The sequence below is a fragment of the Stegodyphus dumicola genome, chromosome 1 (assembly GCF_044657685.1).
Source record: "Stegodyphus dumicola isolate Sdum_Otavi_A_Nest chromosome 1, ASM4465768v1".
NCBI lineage: Eukaryota > Metazoa > Arthropoda > Arachnida > Araneae > Eresidae > Stegodyphus > Stegodyphus dumicola.
This window is the reverse complement of record NC_140768.1, coordinates 186,304,902-186,321,963: the sequence shown is the minus strand read 5'-3', so window position 1 is coordinate 186,321,963 and position 17,062 is coordinate 186,304,902.

Below are 17,062 nucleotides of genomic sequence, written 5' to 3'. Positions count from 1 at the left end.
GAAATTTTAAGACCTTAACATCTCTTTCTCTTTGATTAATTCCTTCTTAAAAGAACTTTAAAGTGTTCAAGAACAAGGCTTGTCTTCTCTTTGTTCATCATTCTAAAACGTTCTTCTTTCTATCACTTGTAATCTCTGTTTTAAGTAATTATTAAACGGTAGCCCTTTTTAAGGTATGAAGTAAAGCAGCTCTAATTTCCTTCCTAACAAAACCTTTTTTTTTTTTTTTTTTTTTTCTGAAAATTCTCGACTAGCGTTTCGATCTGCATCGATCTTTATCAATTAAACTGCTTACACACGTGTATTCAGCTGCATCAGAATGATATCTTACCCAGCGTTTCAGCTTAAGAAATAGATATATGATAACATTTCGAGTAGATAAAAAATATATATCACAAAACTGCAGTGTAACAGCAGAAAAAAACGATTTACTCAAATTTTCAAGGACTGATAAGCGATTAAATTAAAAAATTCTTTGGATGTTTGCTAGCAGCAAGATTAACCCAGTTATTGAGAAATCGAGAATACTGTTCATGAATAAGATACTTTTCATTTCTGAGTGATAAAGAAGTTAGTAATCAGTAAAATTATTCCTGTGTTCTTAATAATCAAAATTACTAAAAACATCAAACGTGCCACTGACATCCTTTTGTGTGAGCAAAGACATACAGTATGAGCCCATTCATTTTGACACAATTTAAGTTATTTGCAGAAAAATTTTTTCATTGTTTTGTGTTTTAGAAATGAGTGTATATTTAACGATGAAAGCGAGTCATCATAATCTATTGTACAATCTTTTGCAAAAAAATCGAAGCACCGAGAAGGACTTTTGCGATAATGACGAAATTTGATATGCAAAAACATCTTGGTGGAACATGCAAATGATCAAAGTTTCAAAGCAAATGAACAGGAATTGCGAACATAGCGCGCATTTCCAGTGCGCAATTCGCAAAGTATAAAACTAGTGCCAGAGGTGGAAAATTTACTTGTATTTGTTGCTGCCATTATAATTCCGTAAAGAAACAACTAAAGATGCCATTACGACGATATCGAAAACTTTATAGACAACTAAACGACTTCAAACGTGAATTTTTTTATTCACGTCATTTTGAAACAAGATAATCCCAGGCCACATACCGCTCGTATATCTCTGGAATGTCTCGGTGCGATTGATACCCTTCCTTGGCCAGCAAGGTCACTAGACCTTTCACCAATCGAGCATGACTGGGACATGGTAGGCTGCCAAATTTGGGCAGCACAAAATATCGCAGATCTGGAGAGACAACTGATGAATGCCTGACGGAATGTGTCGCAGGATGACATTAGAAACCTTTATCACTCCTTGCCTAGACGAATTCAAACATGCATTGCCGCTAGGCGCGGTTCGACCAACTACTTATTTGAACACTCAATGGGTTATTGTGAGCCGTGAGCAGGTACTATAACCTTGATTTTTTAATCATTTTATTATCTGTGTATGAGCTATACACATATTCAATTTCATCAAAAACAACTACTTCCTTCATAGTGCTTCGATTTTTTTGCAAAAGAGTGTATTCAGAAAACAATGATTGCAAAATTTCCACGCATGAGATGACTTTCAAGTATAATAAAGTCCCTCTAACCAACACCGAATTAACCGGTATTATCAAAATGACGGCCCTTTTGAAAGCCTAAATTTAAATCGCATTGTAGTTTTGCGTGAAGCTAAGTGGTCATACCGAGCAATAATAGATCGCCACTTGCAGCGTACAGACACTGCTGTGCAAAAATGTTGGCAGCAATGGTTGCTACAAGGAAACTGCCGACGAAATGAAGGCCAAGGATCACAAATGCGAGGCAAGATAGGATGACTGTTCGCCAGAGTTACGCTCACAGAGGCCTTTAAGATGTTTGCTTTTGAACCCATCGGCGGAGTCGTCTGGAGTGGTGTCGCAGCCGATCATCATGGTTGCCATCAGACTGGCATGGTATAGTGTTCAGCGATGAATCCCGCTTCGTTCTTGAAGCAGATGACTACCGTGTTCGTGTCTGGAGAGGGCGGGGCCAGCGGTCCCAATCAGCCTTTGTTTTACAAAGGCATACAGCCATAACCCCTGGCGTGATGGTGTGGGGTGCTATTTCTTATGGCAGCAGGTCATTTTTAGTCATCCTCCGTACATATGTAACAACTCAACGATATGTTGATACCATCCTGCGGCCGGTTGCATTACCCTTCATGGCACATAATCCTGGGGCCATTTTGAAACAAGATAATCCCAGGCCACATACCGCTCGTATATCTCTGGAATGTCTCCGTGCGATTGATACTCTTCCTTGGCCAGCAAGGTCACTAGACCTTTCACCAATCGAGCATGACTGGGATATGGTAGGCTGCCAAATTTGGGCAGCACAAAATATCGCAGATCTGGAGAGACAACTGATAAATGCCTGGCGGAATGTGTCGCAGGATGACATTAGAAACCTTTATCACTCCTTGCCTAGACGAATTCAAACATGCATTGCCGTCAGGGGCGGTTCGACCAACTACTTATTTGAACACTCAATGGGTGATTGTGAGCCGTGAGCAGGTACTATAAACTTGATTTTTTAATCATTTTATTATCTGTGTATGAGCTATACACATATTCAATTTCATCAAAAACAACTACTTCCTTCATAGTGCTTCGATTTTTTTTGCAAAAGAGTGTATTCAGAAAACAATGATTGCAAAATCTCCACGCATGAGATGACTTTCAAGTGGAATAAAGTCCCTCTAACCAACACCGAGTTAACCGGTAATATCAGAATGACGGCCCTTTTGAAAGCCTAAATTTAAATCGCATTGTAGTTTTCCGTGAAGCTAAGTGGTCATACCGAGCAATAGACCGCCACCTGCAGCGTACAGACACTGATGTGCAAAAATGTTGGCAGCAGTGGTTGCTACGAGGAAGCTGCCGACGAAATGAAGGCCAAGGATCACAAATGCGAGGCAAGATAGGATGATTGTTCGCCAGGGTTACACTCACAGGGGCCTTTAAGATGTTTGCTTTTGAACCCATCGGCGGAGTCGTCTGGAGTGGTGTCGCAGCCGATCATCATGGTTGCCATCAGACTGGCATGGTATAGTGTTCAGCAATGAATCCCGCTTCATTCTTGAAGCAGGTGACCACCGTGTTCGTGTCTGTAGAGAGCGGGACCAGCGGTCCCAATCAGCCTTTGTTTTACAAAGGCATACAGCCATAACCCCTGGTGTGATGGTGTGGGGAGCTATTTCTTATGGCTGCAGGTCATTTTTAGTCATCCTCCGTACATCTGTAACAGCTCAACGATATGTTGATACCATCCTGCGGCCGGTTGCATTACCCTTCATGGCACATCATCCTGGGGCCATTTTGAAACAAGATAATCCCAGGCCAAATACCGCTCGTATATCTCTGGAATGTCTCCGTGCGATTGATACCCTTCCTTGGCCAGCAAGGTCACTAGACCTTTCACCAATCGAGCATGACTGGGACATGGTAGGCTGCCAAATTTGGGCAGCACAAAAGATCGCAGATCTGGAGAGACAACTGATGAATGCCTGGCGGAATGTGTCGCAGGATGTCATTAGAAACCTTTATTACTCCTTGCCTAGACGAATTCAAACATGCATTGCCGCTAGGCGCGGTTCGACCAACTACTTATTTGAACACTCAATGGGTTATTGTGAGCCGTGAGCAGGTACTATAACCTTGATTTTTTAATCATTTTATTATCTGTGTATGAGCTATACACATATTCAATTTCATCAAAAACAACTACTTCCTTCATAGTGCTTCGATTTTTTTGCAAAAGAGTGTATTCAGAAAACAATGATTGCAAAATTTCCACGCATGAGATGACTTTCAAGTATAATAAAGTCCCTCTAACCAACACCGAGTTAACCGGTATTATCAAAATGACGGCCCTTTTGAAAGCCTAAATTTAAATCGCATTGTAGTTTTGCGTGAAGCTAAGTGGTCATACCGAGCAATAGATCGCCACTTGCAGCGTACAGACACTGCTGTGCAAAAATGTTGGCAGCAATGGTTGCTACAAGGAAACTGCCGACGAAATGAAGGCCAAGGATCACAAATGCGAGGCAAAATAGGATGATTGTTTGCCAGGGTTACGCTCACAGAGGCCTTTAAGATGTTTGCTTTTGAACCCATCGGCGGAGTCGTCTGGAGTGGTGTCGCAGCCGATCATCATGGTTGCCATCAGACTGGCATGGTATAGTGTTCAGCGATGAATCTCGCTTCGTTCTTGAAGCAGATGACCACCGTGTTCGTGTCTGGAGAGGGCGGGGCCAGCGGTCCCAATCAGCCTTTGTTTAAAAAGGCATACAGCCATAACCCCTGGTGTGATGGTGTGGGGTGCTATTTCTTATGGCAGCAGGTCATTTTTAGTCATCCTCCGTACATCTGTAACAGCTCAACGATATGTTGATAGCATCCTGCGGCCGGTTGCATTACCCTTCATGGCACATAATCCTGGGGCCATTTTGAAACAAGATAATCCCAGGCCACATACCGCTCGTATATCTCTGGAATGTCTCCGTGCGATTGATACTCTTCCTTGGCCAGCAAGGTCACTAGACCTTTCACCAATCGAGCATGTCTGAGACATGGTAGGCTGCCAAATTCGGGCAGCACAAAATATTGCAGATCTGGAGAGACAACTGATGAATGCCTGGCGCAATGTGTCGCAGGATGACATTAGAAACCTCTATCATTCCTTGCCTCGACGAATTCAAACATGCATTGCCGCCAGGGGCGGTTAGACCAACTACTTATTTGAACACTCAATGGGTGATTGTGAGCCGTGAGCAGGTACTATAACCTTGATTTTTTAATCATTTTATTATCTGTGTATGAGCTATACACGTATTCAATTTCATCAAAAACAACTACTACTTTCATAGTGCTTCGATTTTTTTGCAAAAGAGTGTATTCAGAAAACAATGATTGCTTTATCTCCCCGCATGAGATGACTTTTAAGTGGAATAAAGTCCCTCTAACCAACACCGAGTTAACCGGTAATATCAAAATGACGGCCCTTTTGAAAGCCTAAATTTAAATCGGAAATTAAGCCAAATAATCTAAGAAAGTAGGCAACGGGCAAACAATCTGAAGAGCTAGATGTTGGAAACATTTGTATTAGATCTCTGCCGCTCAACCAAACCATATGAAACTATTGTATCAAAGGACTGTCCAGAATATAGAGATGAACCGCCGATCCTTTTTTATGCATCCATGCGTGAACTTTGACAGTAGCGCCCGCGATTTTCCCAATTCATATTGAAGGAAGCCATATTTGCTTTGTTTTATTCTAGAAAACTATAAGGAACATACTACTTTGCATCACTTTTGGTGTAAATTAGGGTCTGCGATCATGTGCGTAAGAAACGATTCGAGTGACGAAGATTCTCTTGGTTTTAAAATAAGTCCTGGGCCAGACATCAGACAGCTTGGACTTACTTACAGACATTTGGCTGTCAGACATCTTGGATTTACTAACATATTCAGAGAAGATTAGTATAATGAAGAGATGGTGCAGGCTTGCATGAATGTAGACAGTTCTGCTCTTGTCGACTTATCTCCAGATTGCGACGAAAAATCGGGCATGCGCTGGTAAAGTACTCGTAGATTGGTAATGAGGAGAAGGGGAGAAGGAAGGTGAAGACGACATTCAGAACAAGAAAAGTTTCGTAAAAAAGAAGCTGATAAAAAATTGCAGCCTTTCATAAGATTTCCCAAGAAATGTTTATCTAAGTCCGCACATGATATTATGAAACATCACTGTATGCACGGCGAATTTTAAAAATTAATTGTCGACAATTTTGTGAACAGGCAGGCATTCAAAATTATATGCCATACTGCGGAATTCGTAACTTACATGTGATAATAAATATGATAATCTTAAAAAATTGTTTATTTTTCTTTCTCTGAACTATAAAATCATATTATGTGTACGTATTAATTTATCGTACATATTAAGTAATGTGTACGATTTTCGACATTATTTATTTAAGAGAAGCCAACAGATCAAACATAACGACGAACTGTGCATACTTCAGTTTTTAGAGATGGCATGAAAAAATATGAGCAAGCATGTTCTAGAAATATGTATTCAATTTGTAGGGTTTATATTTATTTTAACTAACATTTATTTTAAGTTTAAACTATCTTTCCTGTCAAGCCTTACTTTTCCCTGGAACTGCCAATGCCAGAGTATGTAAATTTTAGTAGAACGCGCAAGGATTCAAAGTATCAGCGGAAGTATTCTGAGTTAAATAGGATGGAAACGAGTTCGAGGTGTTGCTGTTCTTACTTCACGAGCGCGGAGGTAGTTAGCCAGAAATTGAAGAACCCCGCGTTTCGGCCTGTGTGCTTGCCTCGGAGAATTGTTATTCGTTCAACGTGATATTCAAAGTTTGCTGAATTAGCAGCGGTATTGAAAAACGCGGTGAGGTTAGTTACTTTTAGAGAGCCTCGTAGTTAGAGTCTTGTTATTATTTCTTTTCGGGTTCTTATTTTTATTTTACCGCCGGGTCGGCGTAGTTTGTGAGCGTCAAGAGCACGCAATTGTAATTTCTTAAGTTGAATAAAAAGGGGGACTTAAACCCTTAGCAAGACTCTGTCTATTTTCCAGTTTCAACAGTCACCTCTTGGTTGCGTGCAGGGTGGAGGCGCGCAACTCTACAAATTATCCAGAAAAACGTCTTGTTCGGAATCAGCGTTGTCCCATTTCTGACGGTTAAAACTGTATTCATTGTACTTGTATTCATTGATGGATTATAAAGAATACATTTTGCAATATATTAATATAGTTACCACAGCATAAATACTGTTGCCAAGAATGGAAACGTATAATTGATTTACCCTGTTCTGCTTAGTTTTGTTATTTACACATACATTAGAAATCAAATATTTCTTTTAGTCTTTAACAATTGTGTTAGCAACAAAGAAAGTTAAACATTTTCATGTCTCGAAAGCGCGAATTAGGATATATATTAGATTTATATCAGTATCAGTATCAGTAGCGGGCGCAGCCCGACCCGCCTAACCAAACAAGTTGGTCTTATGGTCATGACAGGCCATGTCCATTTCAACAAATGAAAAAAAATAAAACATAAATATCTAAATGAGAATAATCATGTGTAAATAATAATTATAAGCATAAAAGTGAAGAAAAGAAACAAATACAAACATTTAGACAAGAGCAGACACTTAAAGACAAAAACAAAAACAAAAAAAAGCGAATAACAAACACAAACAATGGTAACAACAAATTATTAAAATATACCAATTAGTGATGGCAATAAAATGCAAATATCATACACTGATTCCCACTGCCCGGCGCTCACCGTCAATAAATTTCATCACAGATTTACATAATTGAGCGAAATCTTTATAGCATAAAAAGGGATTTTCAAAATCAATATTTTTATTGTTTCTTAAGCCATCAAAGTAGGGACAGACCTCGAGGAAATGCTTAGCATCACCAAACAGATCGCATAGTTTACATTTATCGTCGTTCTGTATCTTAAACCTAGCGAAGTATCCCGGGAAACGCCCATGTCCGGTCAGAAACTGGTTAACTTCAAAATCATTAAAGATAATTTTTTTTTCCTAATCAGTTCTAAATGTTTCAAATAGCGACTTTCCATTGTAACTGCCATTGCTTAAAATTCCATTGTAACTGCCATTGCTTAAAATAAAAAACGAATAAATAACTTTAGTTGCTATTTTTTTTTAACCCTGAACATAAGGCGTCCCCGAAACACTCCCTATGGCAGCCTCTTTTGCGAGCACATTCGCTCTCTCATTACCGTATATTCCGATATGGGCTTTAACCCAACCAAACTTGATATTAAAGGATAAGGATAGTTTTGGGAAAAGATCTTTAATATCGATAATCAAACCATTATTATTTTCTGCATTATAAAGTGCATTTAAACAAGACATGCAATCTGTAAAAATATAGAAGTTAGAATTTCTTGCAAAATTACTTTTCAATATCCATTTAAGGGCATAGAGGACGGCGATGAGCTCGGCTTGATAAACAGAATTATATTTTTCAAGGCCCAATTTATAGTGATAGATCTCAGTATCAAAATAATATACAACAAAAGCCTAACCCACCCCGCCCTTATAACCCGATCCATCAGTAAAAATTTGGTATTCCGTTAAACAAGGATCATAAATATTATAATTGATAGAAATACGGTTTGCGGGATGGATCACATGTAAATTAAAGGCAGAAAATGAGTCAGCAAAAACTGGGATTTCATCATAGTTAAATAAGTCCGAAATATTGTTTCTTAATATAGTTTTATCATAATAAAACTTGTAGATTATCGAGAGAGGCGGAGTGCCCGCCAGGACGCAAAGCACCTCACTCGAGACTGTGTGGAAACAACGGGTGAGCGCGAGAAGCCAGCTCCGCTGAATGGAATTGAGTTTCGTACGTAAGTGTAGTAACTCCCCTGCCCTGCGACCCCAAGCCGTAATTCCATACATAACAATGGGTATAAAAACATCATTATAAAGAAGTCTTAAAATATCGTTTCTTTTATTCAAGATATTGGATGGGTAATTTCTTTTGTAAAAATTTAAAATTAAATCATTTCGTTTTTGAATATAATTAAGATGATAATTAAAATTGAGTTTCGAATCCAAATAAACACCTAAATATTTAAATTCTTGATTGGTTTTCAAAATTTCACCGTTAAATCTTAATCTAGGGGGCTGAGTGGGGCGACCGAACTTAGGAAAAAACAAAAATTTAGTTTTGGCAGCATTTGATTTCATTTGCTCCTCAGAGCACCATTGATTAAAAATTTTCATAATGTTATTAAATTTATTTTCAACTTTTTCTAATGATTCAGCTGTAATCAGGAAAACCAAATCGTCCGTATAAGCAACCACATCGACCCCCCCCGAATCAAATTCTGTCTTTAAAAATTTATCGACTATGAGGCCCCAGAACAGCGGAGCACTACAAGATCCTTGTGGACAACCCTTGAAGATACTTCTTTTAATTTCAATCAGGTTATTCGGTTTATAGATTATAATCCTATCATTGAAAAAATCCCTAATGAGTCCGAAACTTAGATTTATATATAGCATTGTTCTAACATAGGTATTTTGACACAAAATCGGACTTTTTCTGAAATAACATACCCCCTTTTTTTTTTATATTTCGATTCTACGACTCAAATTATGCCTAGATACTAGATTTTGTAAAATTTGGTGCGAAATTTACAGAGAAATCCTAAAATTTATCTTGGTGAAATTTTTCAGTTTGAGCCAAGAATAATTCACTTGGCAAGCTTCTTAATATGTGGCAAGCCATTTCCCTTTCCCTTCCATTATGCCGGACCGGAAAAAAAACGGCCCCTCTTTTCTACCTTTTCACATTGTGCATGAGCAGGAAAAAGGTGACATCGTTTCTACTTCCAAATAAATTTAGCAAAGTGTCTAAACCACATTTAATGTTTTATCGCTTTGAACGAACATAAATTCATGTATATCTTCTGAAATTTTGAATAAAAAACTGTAATTATTTGCAGGTATGCTTAGAAATACGTCTACTTTAAGATGATGGTAAAAATGTTATAGATTATAATTCAAACTTTTTTATTTGAAAAATTTATAAAAATTATTTAAAAGACCCTATTGAACTTTACTTTATTTTGGCTGGGGCAGCTAATTAATTATTATTTTAGAAGTACAAATTTTAAAAATAAATCATAAAAAATGAATGAATTTTATTTGGAATGAACCTGAATTTCGAAATGTATAAGGAAGAATCAACTAAGTTGAATAAAAAGAGTTTAATAAATATATACCAAATTCAATTAACATTGAGGAGCTAAAATTTTGAGAGCTAATTTTTTAAAAACTACTCGTACGATTTTTACAAAACTTAGTAGTTTGGCATAATTTGAGTAGTAGAATAGAAATATGGAAAAAAAAATTGGTATGTTATTTCAGAAAAACTCCGATTTTGTGTCAAAATACCTATGTTAGAACAATGCTATATATAAATAATATATATCCTAAGTCACTCTTTCGATGAAAAACGCAATTTGAATTTTGTCAATCGGCCCAGTATAACGGGAGATATAGAACTATCCTACTTTTTTTGGGGGGGGGGGCGCAGTACACAAACTTTGTTCTGAATATCTGTTTTTATCGACTGCTTTTAACGATTTTGTCAGCAACAACCAAAATGAAACATATGTTGCTGATGAATTCAAAGCTTTAAAAATTAATTTCGAAAATTATTTAAATAATTTTTGATCCTCATGGAAGTATTGCTCTCCGGATGTTAAAATAAGTAAATTTCAATTGAAAATGTTTTTTATGGTTTTGTCAGCAAGGAACAAAATTAAATATTTTTTGCAGTAAAATCGAAATTTTAGAGTGAATTTAGAAGTATAAATTTTAATCCTCGTTGAAATACTTCAGACCATTGTTATTAGGATGTTAAAATCAATGAATTTCAACTGAATACTTAATAACTCTTCAAATTTGGAAAACATCTAGAACTCATCGGAAGTCAACCAGCACTAAATCACAAATCATATCAGTTCTACTGAGAAAAATATAAGAGGTGAAAAGACGTTGAACAAAAAAGAAGGTTGTGTTGTGAGTACTAGACACGCAGATAATAGAAGAATAGAGACATCGGCTGATATACTGTGTGTCAATCACAGATTAAAGGACATAAAGATCTGCCTTATCTTCAGGTGATATTGGCATAAAGGGTTCCATATGTTAAGTAAGCAGACACTTTTCTGATTTATACTATTCCCATTAGATTCCACTTGATTGACTTACCTCTGTGAAGAACCCACTCCCAAAGCCTTTCAAAGGTTTGCTGCCCTGTAGTATTCCCAACTTTAGAAAGTTCGCTTTGTGAAAATTCGTTTTGAAGAGTGGAACTAAAATACTGGCCTTTTTTTCAGTTAACGAATGAAAACCTAAGAGAATTTTGCACTGTTATGAAAAAAATGAAAAATTTAAAGTATAGACCAGCATTTGCTTTAAGCAATGATTTCAAGAAATTTCTAAAGTTTTGTGAATCAGAATTCTTGAAAACTCCTAAATCTTTCAATTTCTAACATCTTTCACTTTCGAATAATAAGAAGAATTAAAAAATAAAAAGAACAGAAACGAAAAATTTTTATCTAATACTACAAGTTGGATTACTTCTAAATTTTTTCGAATAACTTTACTTTATAGAATATCTCAATTCCTTTGAGATATTCGATAAAACTATATCGTAATAGGAAGGAAAAAAAATTCTACTTAACATTAAAAAAATTTAACGAGGCAAAATCTAAAATCTGTGTTTAATGAAAAATAATTCAAAATTAATTTTAAAAAATCTGAAAGCTTTCAGATTTTATATTACGGACAAAGGGGCGTTTTTCTCATTTACATACACATACACGTTTCGAGAGCATTTGAGTTAATGTTCGGTTGGGCTAAAAATATTTAAAAACAGTGTATTTAGAATTTCCGATAGACAGCCTCGCGGGTTGGAGATAAAAGTGTTTTTCTCCGTACAGAGTTGCCATTGCTCGCTTTGAAATCGCTGAGTTTGTTAATGAAAAATTCGTTAAAGTTTTACAAAATCTGAAATACACAATAAAACAAATTGAAATTCAAAATTCGGGCTTCCGTGTGTCCATATTCGGATGGAGGACTACGTTATTCAGAATTTGATGGCTCTAGGCACCGTTGTTTTTTCACATTGCGAAAAACATGCAGATTCTTCATTATTTAATCTCTTTAAATGTAATAGAGTTCGATAATATTTGGTGGAAACAATTTTAAAAGTGACTCAGACTTTTATAGTGATGCAACGCAAAATCCCGTTTTGAGACTATTCTTTGGGCTAATAACACAGGTTTTAAAATATACTGTATTTTTAAATGGTTGCAAATGAAATATATTCAGTGAACTACTCATTTCAAACTGATAAATTGTATGGTTGATTTTCTCAATATAATTTGGCAAAAGATGTTGCATAAACAATTCAAATGTTTAAATTTTTCAGAATATTTTTAATAAGCGTAAAGGTGGGAGGATTGTTTCAAGGCCTGATCCAGGTCTAGTGAAATTACAGCAGTTATATTCTTTTTCTCATGAACGTTTGTCTTAGATGCTGGTACGGTTTGGTTAGGATCTGAAAGACTGGAATGATGAAAACAGCTGAAAGATTAGAATTTCTAATCATTTTCAAGATTCGAATTTCCCACTCCTAAATTTTGATGCATCAGAAAAATTTAAGGTAGGTTATGCAAAACTTTTCAGTTTTCTGATAAAAGCTGTACGGTATAAGAATGTGTTAGTCAATCTTAGCAGTCAAGCGTGTTATGTTACTTCAAATTACTTATATCAGAACAGTGCAACAAATTTCGACTTACGACATTGATCCAAACAAGCACAGAAATTGTACACACTGTGTCTACTGGATAAAAAATAACAATAAGATTGTAACGGATTGTATGTACTTTCTCTTTCTCCTTGACTGCAGGCCCTCTACCTCTCATTACCATATCTCAGATGAGTAAAAGCATTGTCATCACTGCTCAGGTTCGATTCTGGTAAACAAGTTTATGGAAATTTTCGTGCTTTTCTTTTTTTTTTTTCGCTGTATACTATCACTACGAGACAATTAGCTTTAGCAAATCTTTCACGGAGTCATTTGTTGGCAGATGCCCTTGTGTGCTTCGTTTAGTTTTAAAAATCAATCATGGAGTATCACGACCTTTTGACTTCTCTTTGTGCTCATTCTGTTTTCAGTTTTTGCAGCGTAAAATTATGTGACAAACGTGGTTATGTCTTACTATTTATGTAGTTTATAAGGTCTACGTATTTATGAAATCGTAATTTTTAAATGTAATTTCTTATTCTAAAACATTTGATGCTATTAATAATAGTTTGTGTTTGATTTTTTTTTGGGGGGAAGGCCTAGAAATACTCAAACTTACCCCCCGTGTATGTAAACTGTATTCATTTCATACCTTTCAGCTTATGAAATATTCTGCAGAAACGTTTTACTGTAATTTTTCCCGTTGTAACTCCCATAGCGATCTCTTTCGAATAATACATTATGTGCAGACGCATAGCCACAAGTGTAGAAAACTTTAATAATTTTTCAAAAAGAAAAATGTCCTTGGTTACTTGCATACATTAATGACAATGCAGTTGTATCGTATGACGACATTAGAGCAATGAATGTCACTGTTACTATAAAATTGTTTAATTAAATTCAAAATGTCATTGAATAGAATATTTTTAGATCCCTGCACATTGCGGACTTCCTGAGGAAATATGGAGCATTTATGAAAATTCTGAAAGTCATATTATGAAGACATTGCTGTTTATTTAAGTAACTTTTGGCAGCAGTTATCTACATGGGAGCAGAGTAATGTAAAATAGGTTTAAAAGCTGTATCTTAGTATCGATAAGGCTTGACCTGCGCTCTGTTAGAGATTTAAAGAGTCAAAGTTCTTTAGGATCCTTTTCTGTAGTACGTGTAATACGTACTTCTTTCGATTGCAGCTTCTCGTCCAGAATAACTCCTGAATATTTAACTTGGAAGTAGTTATTTATCGGACTTCGATTTATAAAAATATTGTCAATCAAATCTCTTGATCTCTTAGTTTCTTTTTTTTTGTTTGTTTGTTTGTTTGTTTTTTGTTTAGCCCCCACCGGCCTAGAAGTAAAGTAGATGAGCATTGGTAGATGTACTCCTTTTCAAATCCAGGCGAACTGGTTGGCTGCATGGAAATTATTGCAGTTTTCTCCATGTGTAACGTGGATATAAGTCAGTTTCCCTTAAAAAGTTCTCTACGAAGAAATCTCTCACCAGAGGAAGATACTCCTCGAGTTGCTTTGCCTTAATCAATTAACCTAACCTAACCCTTGTTTCCTGCCTATGGAAAACTGACAGAATACGTTTCGTCGCATTCATTGAGATTTTCCACTTTTTGCGCAAGTCCTCAGCAAAAAGAATGGCATTTTTTTAGTATTGCAAATGTTATGTTGAGCTTCAACGATTTGGACAAAATGGTCGTATCATCAATGTAATGACACTATGTAGAACACACTATGACAATATTTAGAAGTAGAAAATTAATTTTTAAAAATTGGATAAAATTGTAAACTATTTTACTTCACTGCTAAAGTACATTTGAAATTTCCTCTCTAATCTTATGAAAGTTCTTCCTTCAGAAACATAGCATTCGAAAAAAAATATTTAATGGCACTTTCGGAAATTTTTAAGTCTGTCAACGTAATAATACAAGAAATAACTTCTTTTCCACAGCATTCTTTATAGAAAGCCTGTATAAAATTTAACTTTTATGAATTTTAACGAAAAGTTCTCCCCTATAATTAAAATCGTCGCAGTATGAAAATCCGCCTTATACGAGTATAATTCTTTCTTTCAGCGGAATCATGAGTACGATAATTCTTCGAGAAATACTATTAATTCATGAGAAATAAATACTCATTGCCATTTTACGACTATTGCATGAAATTAACGTAATAAATTCGTCGCAGCGTGAAATTTCACGATTCTTTCTAGGAGATATTTTTAGATTGTACTTAAGTGACATTTTTCCGCCATTATCAAATTAAACCAAAGAATTCCACATATTTTCCCATTCTTTTATAATTTATGTAATAATTTTAAAATTATTTTTCATATTTAAAACTTTTAATCATCAGACTGTACGCGGAAATTTCTTTGCAAATTGCGACTACTCCAAAATTCAAACCGGAACTCACAATGCGCACTTCAAGATTCCGGGTCCAGTATTTTTATTCGAAGAATATACATGTGATGTTTCATGATTCCATGCTTCATGATTGCTATATATCATATTTACCTGCGTCCTGCCGCTTTTAAAAAACCAGATTAGGGAAATATACGTGGCAAATAACATTTCTGAATACTTAAATGAAGAAAATAGCATATTTCTTCATTTAATTGCAGCAAAAATGCAAATATTAAGAGATAAGCTAAAATTATTACATTCTATACTTCAGATTTTCATTTAATCAGAAAAATCACATATAAACAGACGTGCTAATATTATAAGTTTCTGTAATTCAAACAAGTTAGTAGAGTTATAAATTTCAATATTATTCCTTTTCATTACATAGTATGCATTGCTATATATTTTACATTGCTACTACAAATCAAAAATTTATTATCAGATACTGAAAACGCAATGGGAAAATTGGGTGACGGGTTAACTTGCAAATAAAGTATGGTATTTTGTTGCCTATTTTTACTTCCTTGTACGAAGTAAAAAGGAAGTATTGTAATCGCGAAAAGCTTCAGGCAGCATATTTCAACGAAAATATCCACTTTGACCGCTTTCGAATGCAATTTAACGATGTTTTCGCAAGATACTGTACGTAAGGACAGAATAAAAGACTCTTTTCCTCCAAAAAAACTAAAAAACTGCTTTAATATGAATTCTGAAGAGAATTTTTCGTGGCGTCAGTACGAACGTACGTACGTATCTCGCATAACTCAAAAGCGAGTAACCCCAGAACGTTGAAATTTTGTATATAGGACTGCTATAACATGTAGATGTGCACCTCGTATTTTGGTTTTAATCGGCCGCGCCAAATGTATATAAATATATTTATAAATATATCCACTCTGTTACCTGGCTCAGTGAACTCAGTTTCTTTACTCTTATATGTTTGTAAATTGTACATTATTTTATTTAAAAATGATTGTATTATGTTGTTTTTATCTTCCGGTTAAGGGTTTTATGCCTTTAGTAAATCTGCATGCAATATTTTTAGAATTATCAACAATTTAAAAGTTGTTTAAATGCCGCTAAGCCTATTTTGATGACGGCCATTGCTTGTTTACATTTGAAACAGCTGAGGAGTGAATTTGTTGCCAATCTAGAGAAACGTAGCTTCGCAACAACAAAGATAAACGCCTTCATTTATTATAGCGATTTAAATCATGCTTAATCCTTTCTGGAATTTTTTCGAGGAAATAAATGTTTAAGATTTACTTAATTTTTAATAATTTAATTTTTAATAATTAGTAATTTAATTTTTAATAATTAGTAATTTTTAGTAGAGATATTTTGAGTTTTTATGTATTTTTGCCTTGTCGCGAAGTGAGAACTGAATTGAATGAGAAATACTCAATCGTCTGTGAAAAACGGTTTCTTTTTTGTTTTGTTTGCTTAATTTCTTTTATACATCGTTCTAGCTTTATTATAGTACTTGAATAGAACATGAGGCAACGATTTGATAATTCTTTAAATGATACAAATTTTGTGCATTCTGAGTTATAATATGAACGAAATATAATACTGTTAAGTAAACCTAGCGCCAGAGTGTCGCTATGGTAAACAAATAGAGTGAATTTTAAAGAATGCACTTATTCTATTATGGTTTATGCACTGTCGGCGAAGTAGATATAATTAAATCCGATAAGTTTAAGCAAAATGCAAGAAAAAATGCGTATAATTTAATATTCCGTACAAGGAAGTCATATGGTGTACACATCAGATTTTTTAATGCATAGAATATGGAAAAGTAAAAAAGAAAGAAAATTGATTTAAAAATGCATTTCCGGATTTATCCAATGGTGGAAAGTTCGAAATTCTGTGATGATTAACTTCACCGTTAAACAAGAGTATGAGGGGGGAAAACTAAATGCTAGATCAATAATAATTTATATGTATAGAATTATACAGAAATTCCTACGTATTGTCATAGCAAATATGCATATGTAAAAGATTCCGAAAAAGACGGATTGGTAGGAAACAGTGAAAAATTAATTCTGTGAAATGAACCAAACAAACAATCAAAGAAGCCAATTTGAACAAAACAGCCTAAAAATGAAATAATGAAACAAAACCAGTTTAAAATGAATTAGAAATGAAAGGTTTTCAGGTTGTCTTATTTAATGTCACTTAAACTGGCGTTTTTATTAAACGAACGCTAACCGAAATTGTTTACGTTAGTGTCGAAATTGTTTACGTTAGTAACTA